The following is a 16,285-nucleotide window of genomic DNA, read 5'->3' as shown; positions in this document are numbered from 1 at the left end:
TGTTAGTGTTTTTAGTGTATTTCCTTCCTGTCTTCTGACTACTTACACCTGTGCACATATTATTTTTATAAAGATGAAATCATGTACATGCTGGTTAATACCATCAGGAACATTTCCCCATGAGACTTAAAATATTTAACAGCTTTATTGAGATGCAATCAATGTATCATAAATTCTCCCATTGAAAGTGTAAAATTCAGTGGTTTCAGTGATGTAGAGTTGTGCAACCATCACCATAATCTAATTCCAGAACATTTTCATCACCCCAAAAGACCTCTGTGCCCATTAGCTGTCATTCCCCGTTCCGCTCCCTCCCTCCAGCCCTCAATAACCACTAATCTTTCTGTCTCTATAGAGGTGCCTATTCTGGACGTTCCATAAATGGAATCACACGAAGGTGTAGTTTTTGGAAGCCCCGAATTAAATGGGTGCTGGGCTTTCTGAACTGGGATACAGCACGTCTCCTTGTGGGGTAGTTCGGTTATTTCCAACATTCCTCTGCATTGGGAAGACCACCCACCGCCCCCACTGGAGGATCTAAAGGTGGGATTATAAAGGCTGAGCTGGAATGAGTTGCCCTCCCGTCTTTGTACTCAGCATGTTACCCCACTGGAGGAGCATGCAGTCACTCACCTTTCTCCAGAGAACAGGGACCCCCTCCAGGCTCACACACTTACCCCCAGTGCTGCCAGGACCCATCCATAGAGGGACACGGTGGCTGACCACACACAGACCAGGGCCGTCGCCTCGCTAGCACACCTGGCTTTGCTTGTGAGGGGCCACGCGCTGCCCATGCTCAGGACAGGTGGGGGCTCCCCTTCCAAAACCCAACAAATGCTACTGCGATGGCTTTTCTGGCAAGAAATCTTCATTCACTGATGATGGAGATTACTGTCAGGAGGAGACGGCAGATCAGGTGGGAAAGGTGAGCAAAATCCAGCTTGGAAGTAGAATCTGCTGTACAGTCACAAGCCAAACTGAGACAAAACCTGGAGGAGGCTGCAAAGTAATGGGAATGAGGTTTTCACGTGTCTTGTCAACTGATTCTAAAAGGCAACTGCCTTTTCTCAGTGAGAAGGGACCACTAAAGCCACTGCAGATCTCCCCAAAATGTTGGCTTCTGGGGGACTCAAAGCTGGGTCCTTTGGGGTTCTGTGTCAACTTCCCTTCTGTACATCAGGCAGTGGGGCCAGTTCTGGCCACAGGGCAAGGACTACCTGCCTCTCTGCCTGGACACTGCTTGGTGTCCCTGGAAAGTCCCTTCCCTTGCAAAGTGCTTAGTGTGTCACCAACCCACACTGGAAAGGCATTTGTCCAGATGTTGCCATGTGTGTGCACACTGTACGCTGAGTGCCTGCCTTTGGATGGTGTACACACAGACACCCCGCCCCCCCCCAATCATCGTCCACAGGTGGGTGCTGGTTCCTCTGTGAAGGCACACTTCCCCAAACTATTCACGGCTGCCACCTCCCTTGCTGCGCACACAGTGTGGACTCATGTGCCCTTCCTATCCTCACAGAGCAAGTTGGCCCGTGCAGTTAGTGTTCCTGACCACCCTCCACATGCCCCATGTCCAGCATCCAGCATAGCCAGGACAGGTGGCGAGTGGACAGCTCGTAGGTCACCACGGGAACAGCCCTGCAGAGAATGCTTTCCTTTTCCACCAACCTCGGGTGCTGGGGAGAGAGACAAATTTGGGTGGTGATCGGTACATTATCCAGGTCAGAGGTGTCCACTTTCCCCAGAAAGGGGTCCTTTCAATGTCATAGTCACTGACCTGCTTGGGATGACACATTTAGTATCTGACAATGACAAGACCTACTCTGAAGTCCAGAATACTGTCAGAGGAATTTGCATTTTAATACAACAGTATTGAGATGACTGAATATTGCTGAATGAATCTTTGATGAATGAATAATCATAGACTAGCTACTTCGTAGGCCTTCAGCCATATTTGTGGGCACAGGATTCCTGGAGTCTTTTAGAATCTACCCATGCAAGGATCTTGCTGTGGAGCGTAGGGTGGATGCCACAGTCTGGACCACCAGTCAAGACACAGGAGGGGACCTCCCATGGCAGCCTCTGCCAGCTCCCCTAGACTGGTCTTCAGGGGGAGGGGACTAGGGGTAAAAACATGACCTCAGTAAATTCCCTGCTCTCAGCTCCAGCACGTGGCTGGCTGGGTCCCCTGTTTCCAGCCCCACCTCGCTCCTTGCTGCCCCCCTACTCCAGGGGAAGTGAAACAGCCTGGGCCCAGGCAGAATGGCCTGGCTGCACCTGGCAGCCAGTCCCAAGAAGGCTGCATGCACAGCCCTCTCGGCTGACCTCTGCACACCCTCCCCGGAGCTTTGCCAGGCTTTATTCATGCCCTGGCAGTGTCAGGACTGCTCGGGAGGGAGGTGGAACCAAGCAGTGGCTTCTCGGCCCAGCGCCAGGCCCTGGCCTGCACCCCAGGCTCCACTCCTGGATCCAGGAACCGCCCCTTTTTACAGCGGGAAGAGGGCAGCCAGGGAGGGCGAGGGCGCCACCCAGGGTCACCCACCAAGCTACTGAACAAAGTGGTCAGTGTGAGGATTATGGGATCGAATCCTGGCACTGCCGGTCCGGTCCCTAGCAGTTAAAACCTCAGGTAAGTTTCCCAACCACTCAGAGCCTCAGTTTTCCTGTAAGGAAATAACCCATCTCCCGTGACAAATCTCCCTTTCCATCCTCCTGGGACCCTAGCAGGCAAACTGCCAGGAGGATGGCAGCCGGGTTGGGAAGGACGAACGAAGTCACAACCGCTTTTTCTCCTGCACTCGCTCAGGGTCGGTGGGCGTGGGGCGGGTTGGCGCCCAAGCCAGGAGGCCCTGGGATGGGCGTCCCGCGGTTCAGCCGCCCTCGACTGTGGAACGGGGGCCAGAGGCCGCCCCCCAGCCCCGAACCTAAAAGGTTGGAGGAGCCCCCGGGCGGTCCCTCCTCGCATCTCCCGCTGTGCTCCCCGCAGCGCAGGCACCCACCGCCCCGCAGCCTCCTGCTTTCCTTCGGCCGCCGTGGGGGAAGTGTGCGTGCGCGTCTCCACTGGCAACGGCGCGGTCGCCCGGCAACCTGCGCGCCCCAGGCCCGCTGCGCCCCCGGTAGCCCGGAGGGAGACTGGGAGGGGGCGCCGCGCGGCTCCGCGCAGCCCCTCCCTCCTGCGGGTGCAGACTGCAGCGGGAACCCTAGCGCCCGCTCCAGACCCCGGCGGCCTCTCGCTGGACCTGCGCACGGGGTCTGGGGCACCTGGGCGGCCACGTGCTGGCATCCAGGGAAGCAGGAAACCCAGGCCTCGCGGAGACCCTGGCAAGCCCCTTCCCTCCGGGGGATATAGAGGCAGCAAAGCCTCCTGGCCCTCTCTCGAGGCTGGGCGAAAAGCAAGGGTGCTGCAGCTGTGAGTGCCTGGTGAGACAGAGACAGAGACAGAAACAGAAGAGGGGCCAGGTGCAGTGCCTGTGGGTGGGAGAGTCGTGTCAGGGTGTGGGATCCAGAATGTCTGAGGCGACGTTTAGCTGGGGGCTGGTCTCTCTGGGGCTGGTTGGGGGCAGAGGGGAGCCTCTGGGACAGGATCACCCACAGAGCTTGGACAGTGTTTGCGTTTTTTCCCCTTGGGGTGCCTGCATTTTAGGGAGACATCAACCACTTCCTGCACGGGCCTGATTTGGTGTTTAGTCACCACTTGAGGCCACATACTCCAACTAAAAAGTCACAGGATTCCACATCTCCAACCCCCAAACCCAAATCCAGGACTGTGGCCCATGAACACAGAGATGCCCTGGAGGAAGCGGAGATTTGGGCTCCTGCAAGGATCAAACATGGTTTATCCCTCTCCTGGGCCAGCGGCTGGGTCCATTTCCTCAGTACATCTTCGGCACCCGTACACACAGCTCTGGATTTCACAGACCTGGACTCATGTCATTTTCCCAAGGTCCCCAGTGAAGAAATGGACTCCGGGTGGTGAGGGGCACATAGGCTGAGACTGCAGGATGGCTGAGACCCAGCCGACCACCCTGTGCTCGGGGCTTCAGCTTATCTGCTCTGAGCCTCTCATCTGGACACCACGGGTTAGGGGGCTTTGTTAGGCCCACAGTAGCTCCTTGGTGCTGACAGTGACTCAGTAACGGGTCCACCCTCGGGATCCCTCTGCCTGGCCTCAGAGGGGCTCAACTGGGCTTTACCACTTCCCAGCTGGGTGAACTTGAGCAGGTGACGTGACCTCCCTGGGTCTCAGTTTCCTCATTCTATAAAATGGGGACAAAAATAAGGCTTTGTGGGGATTAAATAGGACGGTCAGGCACAGGCAGTGTTCAGGAGAACCCTGACGAGGGCAAATCTCATCCCTTCTCTCCTTTCCCCGGTTCCCTTCTGGGTCCCCATTGCCTTCTTGTCTAGCGTAAATCTCCCTCACTTTTTCACCTTGGTGTTTTTCTCTTTTTGCCTCCTTCCCCTCCCCACACTCCTACTTCATTTCATCTCTGGCCCTCCCTTGTTCACTATCAGTTTCGTTTCTCTGCCCAGACATTTGGTGAAGTCCCCCTGAGTGTGGGCCAGGTCCCTCAGGCCCAGGCCGCTTGGCCCCCAGCACTGCCCTGCCTGCGCCTCAGGTCCTGCCCTCCTGTTGCCCAGGGGTTGGGGCTGGGGGGGGTGGTCGGGGGAGAGGAGTGCTGACGTCATGAGGTGTTTATGCACCCCTCCCCGCCTAACGCAAATTTCATCCTCCTACTCTCTGAATCAATTTACTTTTATTGCCTCAGCTGCTCAAAAGCAATTTTTCAAGAACAAAAAGGTCAGCACGTCCAAGACTAATCAATTCTCCGAGAGCTCCTGCCACCACCGCCAGGGGAGCTGGGTACTGGCGGCCCCCCGCCCTTCCTGCCAGCCCCCTCCCAGCCCCATCACTTTTATTGCTTCATGATGCCTGTCATTAGCGGTGTGTTTGAGGCGCCCCACAGTGTTCTTACAACATAAAACCTGGCCCACTTGCAGGGCGGGGGGCGGGGGGTGGGTGTGGGAGGTGGCGGGAGCATTTATGGCCACTCGCTGGCCTGGACAGTAACAGCTGAGCTGATAGATCGCCTGTAAGGGGAGCCAGGACAGGAAGCATCCAGCCACTTGATCAAAAGCTCAGCTCCAGAGGACATGCCGGAGGAGCCAGGGCCATGCCTGCCTGCTCTCAACCCCCAGCACTGTGGCCTTGGGCACCTGCCTGCTGTCACCCAGTCCAGGACTTTCCTCTCAAGGCCACCTTGGTCCCCACTGCAACCCTGCTCGGGCTCTCCCAACCCTCCTGAGCATCTCCCAACCCTCGGCATCGTGCCAGGCCACACCCCCTGTGAGGCCCTGCCATTCCACATGGAGAAACTGAGGCCCAATGTCACAGAGGGAGGAAGGAGCAGGTGCAGACTGGAAGCAGGTATGTGACCTGCCCAGGTGACACGCATGAGCCATAGCCTGTGGAAAACACATCTGCTGTTCCAGGCTTTGCCCTTCCATGCCCCCAGCTGTCCTGTACCACACCATCCGAACATCTGATGCCCATGGCTACAGCAGCTAAAATGCACCCAGGCTTCCAGGGGCAGACCCTGCACTCAGTGCACTGCCTAGATGACCCCTTTATGCCCACGACAACCCTGTTATGAAACACTCTTATGCCCATTTTTCAGATGAGGAAACTGAAGCAGAGGGAGACAAAATATTATGCGCAAGCCCACACAGCTGGAAACACGCAGAGGGACCAGATCCCAACTATCTGCTTTTTGCTCTTTTAAAAATGGCTTAGGATATGAAATATCCAGAATGGCAAATCCGTGGATGCAGAAGGCAGATTGATGGTTGCCAGTTGCTGTGAGAAGAGGCATGAGGAGAAACTGCTCAATGGGCACAGGTTTCCTGGGGTGATGAAAATGAGGAACCAGATAGAGCTGATGGTTGCACAACATAATGGATGTGCTAAATGCCACTGAATTGTCCACTTTAAAACGGTTGATTTTATCTCATGTAAACTTCACTTCAATATTTTTTTTCTTTAAAGGCTTAGGTTTTCCTGCCACCTATTCGGCAAGAGGCTGGGTGACTGGCTAGCTCTGGGTGTCCCAGCAGAGGCGGCCTGCCTCTGCTCTCCTGGGGGAGGTATGACAGCAGGAGAGACTCTGAGATGTCCTTCCTGCCCAGCAGGAGAGTCACCTCTCCCAGGAAACCTTCCCGGCTGACTTCACCTGCTCTGATGGCTCCTCCCAACTGCCGTGGCCTCTGTCCCTGTCACATCTGGTTCTGCCCGGTGGCTCTGCCCTGTGGCTCATGGCTCTGTCCACAGCACACAGGGCAGGGTGCCCTGGCTCCCTGCCAGACAGGACTTGCACAAAAGCATTTCCAGCATCCCTTGGGTCCCTGGGGGCCCCCTCAACCCCTGGCCCTCCCTTGACTTGAGCCCACCCTCTCCTCCCCCGTCCCCAGGTCTGAGCTAAGCTGTCAGAAGCTTTGGCCTTTTCTCAGGGCTTCAAAGGTCATCCGGCTGACCCCCAAACTTGCTAGCCAGAGCCCCCTCCAGGCTTGCTTGCACCGCACAATGACAGAGAACTCATGGCTCCCTCACAGGACAACTCTACCTGAAAGTCCTTTCTTGGATTGAATTGCCTGCCCTGCCCAGGGAAGAGCAAGCCTTGTCCCCTCTCTCTAGAACAGACCGGCCCTCCTGTGAAAGCTGCTCCCAGCCCCCACCCTAGTGGTCTCTGAATGTCCCTGACGTGGGCTCCTCCCAGCCTGGCTGCTCCTCTCTGCTCTCCAAGGCCACGTCCACCTGGAGCCCAAACCCTTGAAGGCCCTCTGCTGGGCAGGGTGGTCCAGCCACTTGGGAAGATGACATTGGGCCAGGTCTCTCTTCTGATGTCCAAGTTTTGTCCCACAGGCCTTGGGGAGTCTCACCCAGGGTGAGAAGGGGCCTCAGGGCAGAAATAAAGCCTGGGACCCATGAGCCTCTGTGGCATGTCCCTGGAGTCAGCCAGAGCCCTATTCAGCCCCTGCTGCGAAACTGGCCAGGAAACTGATCAGGGACTTACCTTGGACAAGTGCCTCTCTTTTCCCAGTCAGATCCTGTGGGGAAGGCTGACTGGGATGAAGCCAGTGAAACACCCAGAAGAGAGCAAATACCAATGTCTTTAAGCATATTTGTTTCTTTAACAAAGATGATGACTCCCCTCTTTGAGCCTGCGCACGGTGTCCAATGCCAACTCACCGTTTACCTGTTTCCCCATTTACCTGAACCAGGCAGCCAAGGAAGGCTTAGGCTTTGAGGTGCCACTCTGCAGGTAGAGGCCCTAGGGGGCAGCATGGCAGGAGGTCCACCTGAACTCCCCACAGAGTGACGGTTCCCAGCGTCCATGCCAACACCACGCCGGCACCACACTGGCCCTGCTGGTCTCCCCGCCAGTGCGTCTGGCTTCCAGGTCTTGGAATTCAACCTGCTTCTCTGTTCCGGCTGCTGGGGCCCCTGCCAAGTCCTTCTGAATGTGCAACTGCCGAACGTTCTAAGAAATGCCTCCCAGGGTTTTCTTGGGAGGCCGGGTGAAGCAGGAAGTCCTCTGGGCTGAGGGGACAGCGGTAGCAGGTGGCATCCGAGCTCCGGGCAGGGGCTGTCTCCCAGAGGCCCAGGCTGGTGAACTGGAGGCAGGAGTGCGAGGCCCAGTCCAGGGGCTCCTGCCGGTGGCTGCCACCTACGCGTGAACCGAGGGGCACCCCCACCCCAACATGCAGGGCTCCCCACCTATTTATAGACTTTGAGTCCTAGAGGGCAGCGTGCCCAGGGTCACAGAGCTACGCAGGCCAGGGGCTGGGCCTGACTCATTCCCCACCGCAGCACGTGGCCAACCAAGGGTTGTTATCTGACGGCCTGTTGTTACTTTACGTTCAGATGAATCTGTATCAACTCTATGCAGCTGAGTCCTACTGGCTGGGTTCGAGCTGGGGGAGAAAATTATAATAACTGAAAAAAAACTGGTATTTTGACAAATAAGAACATATTTTCGAATCCAGCCAGTCCAGGCTCTGCTATCTTCCAGGTGACTTATGCAAGATGATGCCTTTTTGGCCCTTTAAGAAGATTTCCCTTGATTGTCTCACTGGTTGCCTCCAGGTCCCCCCTCTCTCCTGATTCACTTTGTTATAAAGCAGAAGCTAACACAACAATGTAAAGCAATTATACCCCAATAAAGATGTTATAAATAAATAAATAAATAAATAAAATAAACTCACACTGTCACCTAACCACACCAACCACAATGGCATCATTATAGTTTCAAAGCTACCAATAAAAAAAAAGGTGTGTGTGCTTGGGGAGTGGGGATGGGGGGATCCAGGAATTTAGCCGCACCCAGGAGAGCAGTACAATCAGCTATTGTTGTGTCAGAAGTTTCCCGGTGATAAGAAGGGAGTTTAGAAATGCCGCTTTCTGAGCTGATTGCAAAACAGAATAGAAAGTTCAAGGCTGAGAGATAGCTGAGAACGTCAGGGAGCAGCCCCTCCAGGAGGCCCCCTGGCCTCAGACAGGCCTCGGGCTGACCAGCCCCTTGGCAACAGGAAGGGGGGCCTGGCTCAATCACCTCCCCTCCCCCATCTTCCGCCCATTCCACAGGGGACCAGGCCATCGGAGAGGCTGCTTCCTCTCAGAAGGTTTTGTCAAAATTCTCTAAAGCAGCTTTGGACAGTTAAGGGACTGCTTGGTGCCAGGCACCCACCCTGTGTGGAAGGTGGCAACTTCCTCCTACTTGGATGGGCGGGAAACTGAGGCACACAGATTGGGATGTGAACCTCATTACACTGCCTCCTGTTTATCCCATAAGCCTATCCCTTCAGGTGTCAGATTTGTGGGGAGGATGACCTCCTTGAGTGTCCTCAGTCATTTCCAGTTTGTTTGTGCATTCTCTCCCTCGGGACATTGTCTGATGGTATCGGTGGGGCCCAGGCCAGGTTACAGTGGGGGTCATACTACCTCCCTGCTCACTGCTCAGTGCTTTCTGGTGGGAGTCACCCCTCCCCAATTCTGGGACCTGATTTTGGCCAGTCTTTCCCAGGGACACCAGTCCTCGAGCTGTCATCCTCCCTTTGGCATTAGCAACCTAGAGGGCAGAAGGTGAGGGCGAGAGGAACTGCAGTGACCCAGCACAGGTCACTAAGCAGCTGTGTGACCTTGGGCAGGTCGCTTAACCTCTCTGTGCCTCAGTTTCCTAATCTAGGAAATGGGGATAATAATAGCCCTACCCTGTATGGCCACTAGGAGGAATAACTGAGAATGCCTGGCTGGTCCCTGTCACATTTAGGGGCAAAAGCATTTAGGTCCCCAAAAGCATTCACTTCAGCCCAAGCCCCTCACTGTGTAGACTAACCACTGTGGCCCAGAAACTCAGGGCCCCCCTTATTCTGAATCTTGTGCTCTTGTCATTACACTGTGCCAGGTCCTTGGCTCTTCCCTGGCAGGCACAAACCACCCACTGGAAGTGGGTAGCAGCTGGGGTCCCCGGACTACTGCCACAGGCATGGGAGACCTCCACTGCCCGTAGAGCTGTTGTGGGGGGCAGAGAGAGCACTTCCAATCAAGCCTTGTGGCATCCTCCCTCAGCTCTGTGGTGTGAAATTTAATAAACAGAAACCTCATTTAAAGTGGGATTTGGGAGGCCAGAGAGGGAGCTCTCATGGTCTATTCAGCGTCAGTTGCAGACCCAACAAGAAGGGAGTACCTGGCATCTCCAACAAGAAGAAGGTTAGTACTTTTCTACCCAGCAGAGGACGGAAGAATTTCTCTCCGCCTGGCAACAGCCCAGCCAATGAGAGACTGTCACAACTCAGCCAATGAAAAGCCACAACACTTCCAACTCCTAGTTTCCTCCAATGAGCTCTTTGTTTATAACAGCCTGTGGGGTGGGCGGGGGCTTCTCCTCTATAAAAGAAGGTGCCCCCTCGTTTGTTTTCCGGACTTGCCAGTGGTTTGCCATGGATTTTATCCCTCAAACTGCAATTTTTTGCCATTCCCAAAGAAACCCATTTTGCTGGTAAAATAACTGGCTATTTTATTGTTTTAGGTCAATACCAGCCTCCCAGGTTTAGGACTCCAAGGCCCCTCCCCCAGCATGGTAGCTTCTGGCCAGCAACGCTGTCACCCCCAGTGTCGCTGAGTCCCTTCCCCAGGTTGGAGGCCTTGGCCCAGCTTCCCTGACCCTCCCAGAAATATGAGACCTTCCTGAGGAGGTGCCCCTGCTCCGACAATCCTCTTATCCTTCCGTAGGGCTCCAGGGACCCCCATTCCCCTGCCACCACCTCCCCCAACCTGGTGAGACCAAACCACCACAGTCACAATGCTCTGACAGCCCTGTCCCTCAGGTGAAATTCAAACCCGTGAAAGATACAAATCCTATGAGACTGTGGGAAGCCCTTGCTAGCTGCCCAGCCCAGGGTCACATCCAGCAGATGCTGATCTGTGCTACAGACAGTTTCTGTTTCCTGGGAAAATCACCCCTTCAGCCAGAGCAGGGTCTACGGGGGCCCAGGCACCAATGCTGCCTTGGGGTAGGAAACCCAAGTATCACAGTGGTCCCTCCCCAACCAAGGGGACTGAGCACAGGTTTGAAGCACCCCAAAGCTGTGGCCAGGCCCAGGTCGCCTTTCCATCCTGGGGACACCCATCCCCTTTGCCCCTCTGTGTTCACATACCACACCCCCCATTCCCTCTGGGCCGGCCCCAGTCAGGCCAAGTGACATTAGCATGTTCCACAAACTCTCTGTGCCTCCGTCTGCTCATCTGTGAAATGGTCCAGGAACTGCCTGCCTACCTGTTGGCAGGGTGCCGTGAGGGCTGGACAAGCAGTAGACAGCTGGGCCCACGGTGCAGTCCCTTGTCCCCTGGACTTTACCTCTCACACCTGCCCTGGGGCAGGCACTGAGACCTTGGTGGGAGAAGCCCAGAGACGGGGTCATGGGTGACAGGGGGCTTGTGCAGGGCAGCAGAGCTGAGGACAAGGGGACAAGCCACTCACTCTCTCCTGCAGCTGTGCACTCCACGTGATGTGAGGAAGACCCTGATGGCATGGCTGCAGTTTGAGGGCTTCCAACAGGCCAGGCACGTGTGACAGGATTTATGTGTTACTTCATGCTTTTCATTTAATTCATAATGAATATGAGAGGTGGTTACTGTTACTGTCCGCATTCTACAGGTGAGCAGTATAAGGCTCAGAGAAGCTAAGCCATTTGCCCAAGGTCACACAGTGAGATACTGGATTGGAACCAAAGGACCCTCTGTGCACAGAGGATTCTGGAGAGCGGCGAGAATGTTCTCAGACTCCACCCTGCGCACCCCTCGGTGACCTGCTGAGCCGGCCTCTACATCTGGGATCTAATCTTATCCGCCCCATCAGCACTTGTCATGCCTCTTTTATGGTCTGTGTACTCTGACGTGTCCGTATTGGTGGTGACATGCCTTCATTCTGACAATATTTGCCGAGCAGCAGGGAGGGGGCCTTGTTTATTAATTTATTATCCTCAAACACCATGAGGCTGCTGTAGGCCAGGCTCCGTGCTGGGTGTGGGGACCGTAGGGCCATACCAATGACTCACTGCTGAGGTTGAGGGTCCTGGTGGGAAGTCTAGGGTGTGGTGGGTGGGGGCAGAGGAGCCAGCTCTGGGAGGTAGAACCAATGTCCTGGTTGCTAGCACTCAAGTTCAGAGAAGTCATGTGATGTGCCCAGATTCCCACAGAGTCTTGGATGCAGGACTGTGGGATTCAGACGCAAACACAGCCTCCCACCCACTCCTTGAGTCAAAGTCCAAATTAGGGGAGACCCATGTTGCCTAGAAATGGGCTGGGGCTGGGAGCCCCCACGAAAGATGGCCTCGGAGCCAAAGCTGGTACCCCCTGGAAACCCAGTGTCTATCTTTGCACTGCTTTTCATGGGGACCAGGGCCTGAAGCTGTGGGGTGCTGCGGGGGGTCACAGAGGATTAGAGGGGGGACCATGTGGGCACAGTTGGGCTGGGCCTTGAGGTCCAGTTGGGTGGAGGCGAAAGCAGCTCAATGCCCCCTTGCCTCGCCTGGTCCAGCCTTGGTTCCCCAGGCGTGCTCTGATCCAGGAGTCCTGCATCAGTGGCCCCAGAGAAGGCGGAAGTGGGGGCAGGCAGGGCTGGCCCGGGGGCCACCAAAGACACGCGGGGGCTTATTCTTCTCTTACAAGAAGTGTGAAGCATCTTGTGGCCACACCAGCTCAGCACTTTGGAAAATCAGCAAGTCTGTGGACCTGTCAAGTTCTAAGCTTGCGGATGCAGGATGGTTCTACTTCTATGGTTTCCAGAATATAAAAGCAGGGGTGGGGGTGAGGTGAAGTGAGCCTCAGGGAGTCCCAGGTGCCCAATGCTCCCACCCAGTGCCTCCCTGGGGAGGAGGATGGGTACCTCCACACAGCCCCAGAGGTCAGCTTCGGTGGGAAGGGGAGGGAGGGGCAGCGAGGGAGCACCAGGCTTCAACGGGGAGCAGCCCCCTTAGTGGGCAGGGCTGGGCTATCCACGCTGAGGCTCCAGGGGACCTTCAAACAGATAGAGCCTCCCCCATTTCCCCACACATCTGGGAGAGGTCCAGGCATCCTTGGTTTTAAGTCCCCAGGTGATTCTCATGTCTGGTCAGGGTGAGGACCCGGAAGAGTGACATGACCAGTGAGCATAACCACCTTTCCTGTGCTCTGATCCTGAACTGGCCTCCTGGTACCTGGGGTGTGGGACCCCTTTAAGGCAGGTGTGCATGCCTCGGTTCCAGGATGGCTGGAAGAGGTGACTCCTAGCAGCCAAGCCACATTATGGGTAGGATGCAGGATGCAGGCATCTTCCAGGGTGCAGAAGCTGCACCCTCATTCACAGCCCCCGGTCCCCCAGCCTCACACTCATCGCTCCCTCTGGGCCCTTGTGCCATCAGCGGAGCTTGTCAAGCTTCCTGCATGTGTTCTGTGTGATTTTTCTGACAACCATCTCTCGGGCTCGCCCAGGTCTCTTCTTTCCAGGCCCCACGCAATAGACACAGCGGACCTGACAGCATCTTATGGGGGCAGGGGCAGTGGCCCCCTGAGGCAGCCCTGTATGCAGGGAACAAGTAGGCAGGAGGAGGAAAGGGGTGCAGGGTGTTGTTAAGAGCCCACCCCACTGGTTCCACATCTGCCTGTGGCTCTTCCCTGTGGATTCGGGCAAGCAGCTCCCCTCCCCCAGCCTGTTTCTCCCCTGAAAACCCATCCTTTACCTGGACCAGAGTTTTGGTATAAAACAGGTGCTCAGTGCATTGTCGCTACTATTGTCCCTGAGAGGAGGGCGCTAAGGGCCCCATTTTACAGCTGAGGCATTAACCTGGGGAGACTGGGACAGAACCCACAGCTTACTCTCCCCCTCTCCCCACTGTACCCCTTGAGTCAAGGCCAGGGCTGGACCCAGCAGTCTGTGAGAGGCATGGTCTCTGTTACTTCAGAATCGACTCCCCACAGCCCTGCCCTTCCCCATTTCTGCCCTTGAGACCCGATGGGCTCCAGGTGGGCCTGTCCTCACTTCCCCCTTTTTTAAGGGGCCGGCTTCCCTGCCCCAAGGGGGAATCTGAAACTAGTGGCCCCTCCTTCCATCCCAGAGCTGCCCCTTGGGCCCTGGCCCCGCCTCCTCCCCAATCTCAGGACCAAGCCCAGGGGTATATCCAACTCTGGGTGTGTCCCTCTACTCTGAAGTCTCCCAGCCTGGCAGGCAAGAGAGCCTGTGCATTTCTCACCAGCCTGCAGGGGATGGAGCCCCAGGACCTGGCTCCTGGGTGCAGCTCCTGGCAGCCTCAGTCTGGGTGGGCTTGGCTCCTTCCTACTGGGTGCTGGGGTCCCAGTGGAGGGGGTGGGGCCAGGTGAGCCCCTAGAGGAGGTGGGGACTTCTGTCCTCTGGTTGGGGATCACACACCCCTGCCCCACAGACAGAGGCCCAGAGAGGGGAGGCATCATGCCCCAAGTCACACAGCAACTCCAGCTCACACATCCTGCCTTTCATCCCCTGGGTGGGCATGAGGGAGAAACCAGAGAGAGCACGAGCAGCTCAGTTCAGAGTCAGATAAACTGAGACTCAATGTGCCCACTGGACAGTGCTCAGATGTCCCGTCCCTGGGGGAAGGATGGCCTAAAGCCCTTGGCCAGAGACTGTCCAAGCACAGGGAAAAGAGAATCAGAAAGACCTGGGCACCAGTTCTGCCATCTACTGGCTGGGTGACCTTGGGCCAATTACTTAACCTCTCTGTTTTCTCTTCTAGGAAACAGGGTAAACCCAGCACTGCCCCCATCTGGCTGCTGTGAATATTGAGTGCTCTAATGGATGGAAAGGGCCCTGCAGGGTCAGTGTACCAAATGCCCCTATCCTTGCTACTCACTGGCCTCACCCTCAGGTCTGCCTAATCCACATAGAGGTCCTGTGGCTCCTGGCCAAAGAGCTGCTTCTACTGACAGGTAGTAAGTTCTCCACCATGGGGTATTCCAGATGACAGGACATGGCTGGGAGGATCGAGTCCCTGCCTGGAGTAGTACTAGATGAACTAACCCCTTCTCTTCCTGGGCCTCCCCAAGGAGGCCTCCTCCCAGCCAGGTGGACGGTCAGCGGCGTCCCACCCCTCCCACGGGCTTCTCCTGCAGACAGCCTTAGGGGGAAAGTGGGGACTGGAAAGAGAAATCTGTTTACCCCAAATACAGAATAAAGAGCCAGTGATGCTGCTGTTCAAGCCCAGAAGCTCAGTAGCCTGCCCCGATAGGCTGTCCATCTGTTTGTCAAGGGCAGGGCCAGGGGCCAGGGGAGGGCGGGGGCTGGACTGCTGGACGGCAAAGCCCAGGAAGGACCTTGCCTGGGCTCAGGGTACTACTTGTCCTCGTCCACAGCTGCCCCGTACCCAGCTCCCCTCACTCCAGCTGGACCAAGCCAAGTTGACGAAGGCCAAAGAACACCATTCACTCACACAAGGGGCCCCAATAAATCTTGATTTCAAGAGAAAGTGGGCCCTGGAAGCCTGTGAATCCCATGATAAGGTACCCATCAGGCAGATAGATTCCCAAGCTGGTTGGACTCTGGGGTCATGGCACGGGGCCACTCTGGCCCTGGGATGAGGACTTTGTCCAAGGCAAGAATGGGCAGCTCTCAGCGGTGGGGCCTGGCCCTGCTGGGAGAGGTCAGGTCTGCATTCCTGAGAGGCCCCAGTGCCCCCCAGGGAAAGCCAGGTACCCAGGGAGCCCTTCTGAGGCCTGAGGTTGCTTTTTCTTTGCATTTGGAGGACGGTGGGGGGGCATGGGGTGTTCAGGTTTTGTCAAGAGAAACTATCAGCTGGACACAGAGACAGACAGATAGGCAGAGGGGGAGGCTGAGGGGCTGAGGGTGAAGGTGCTGGAGTCGGGGTGGGCCGGGTGCCCTAGCCTCAGGCTGGTGCCCAGGGCTGGTGCTTGGGAGTGATGAGCTGGGGCAGGGGTGGGGGTGGGGCTCAGAGGGCACTGGAGCCAGGCACCTGCCCTGCCAGAGGCCATGTCCTGCCCATGCTGCCCTGGGTGGGCAGCTGTGGGGAGAGAGGAAGTTTCCTCTCCCTCTTAGGGCCCTCTCGGGGGCTCATGGATTTCACTGGGAGTGATTCCTTAGTAAAGCTGCCAGCTTGAATGGTGCCCTTTTAATTAGATTATCCCAAATTCCCTCTGTCACCGGGTTATTAATATTTATCTGAAGCACACCTGGTATGATTAGATCCGTGGGCCTGGGAGGGATGGAGGGGGCTGCCCCTCCTTCTCCCTTCCCTCCTGCACCCCTCCCCCATTCCCACCCAAGTCCCCTGCCCTCATGCCACCTCCACTCCCCAAGTCCCCTCCCTCTGGAAGCCCCAGGCACTTCCCTGTCCTGCGTGCCCCTCTCCCTTGGTGCCCCTTCCTTCCCACCACATGGGCAGGAACCCATCCACATGGTGGCCCTGAGGCGTGTGCCGGGCATAGGGCACCCACATGAGGACATGCAATGAACAGGGGTGGGAGGGATCCCACGCAAAACGTGCAGGGGGCTCTCTGCTCCTGGCCCATGGTTGCCACTGAGACACCCTCTGTCCAAACCCAAGGAGCCCATGAGGTCTGACTCTTTCCTTTGACCGGGGCCCTGGTGCCCAGGCACAGCTGCATCCCTACCCCCATCCTGTCCCTCTGCAGGGAAGCCACCACCACCATACACACACACTCTAACTAGGGTCCGCATGCCTGGACTTGGAGAAAAGGCCC

Source organism: Mesoplodon densirostris, chromosome 18, assembly GCF_025265405.1.
Source record: "Mesoplodon densirostris isolate mMesDen1 chromosome 18, mMesDen1 primary haplotype, whole genome shotgun sequence".
In the NCBI taxonomy this organism is placed as follows: domain Eukaryota; kingdom Metazoa; phylum Chordata; class Mammalia; order Artiodactyla; family Ziphiidae; genus Mesoplodon; species Mesoplodon densirostris.
This window is presented reverse-complemented; position numbering follows the sequence as displayed.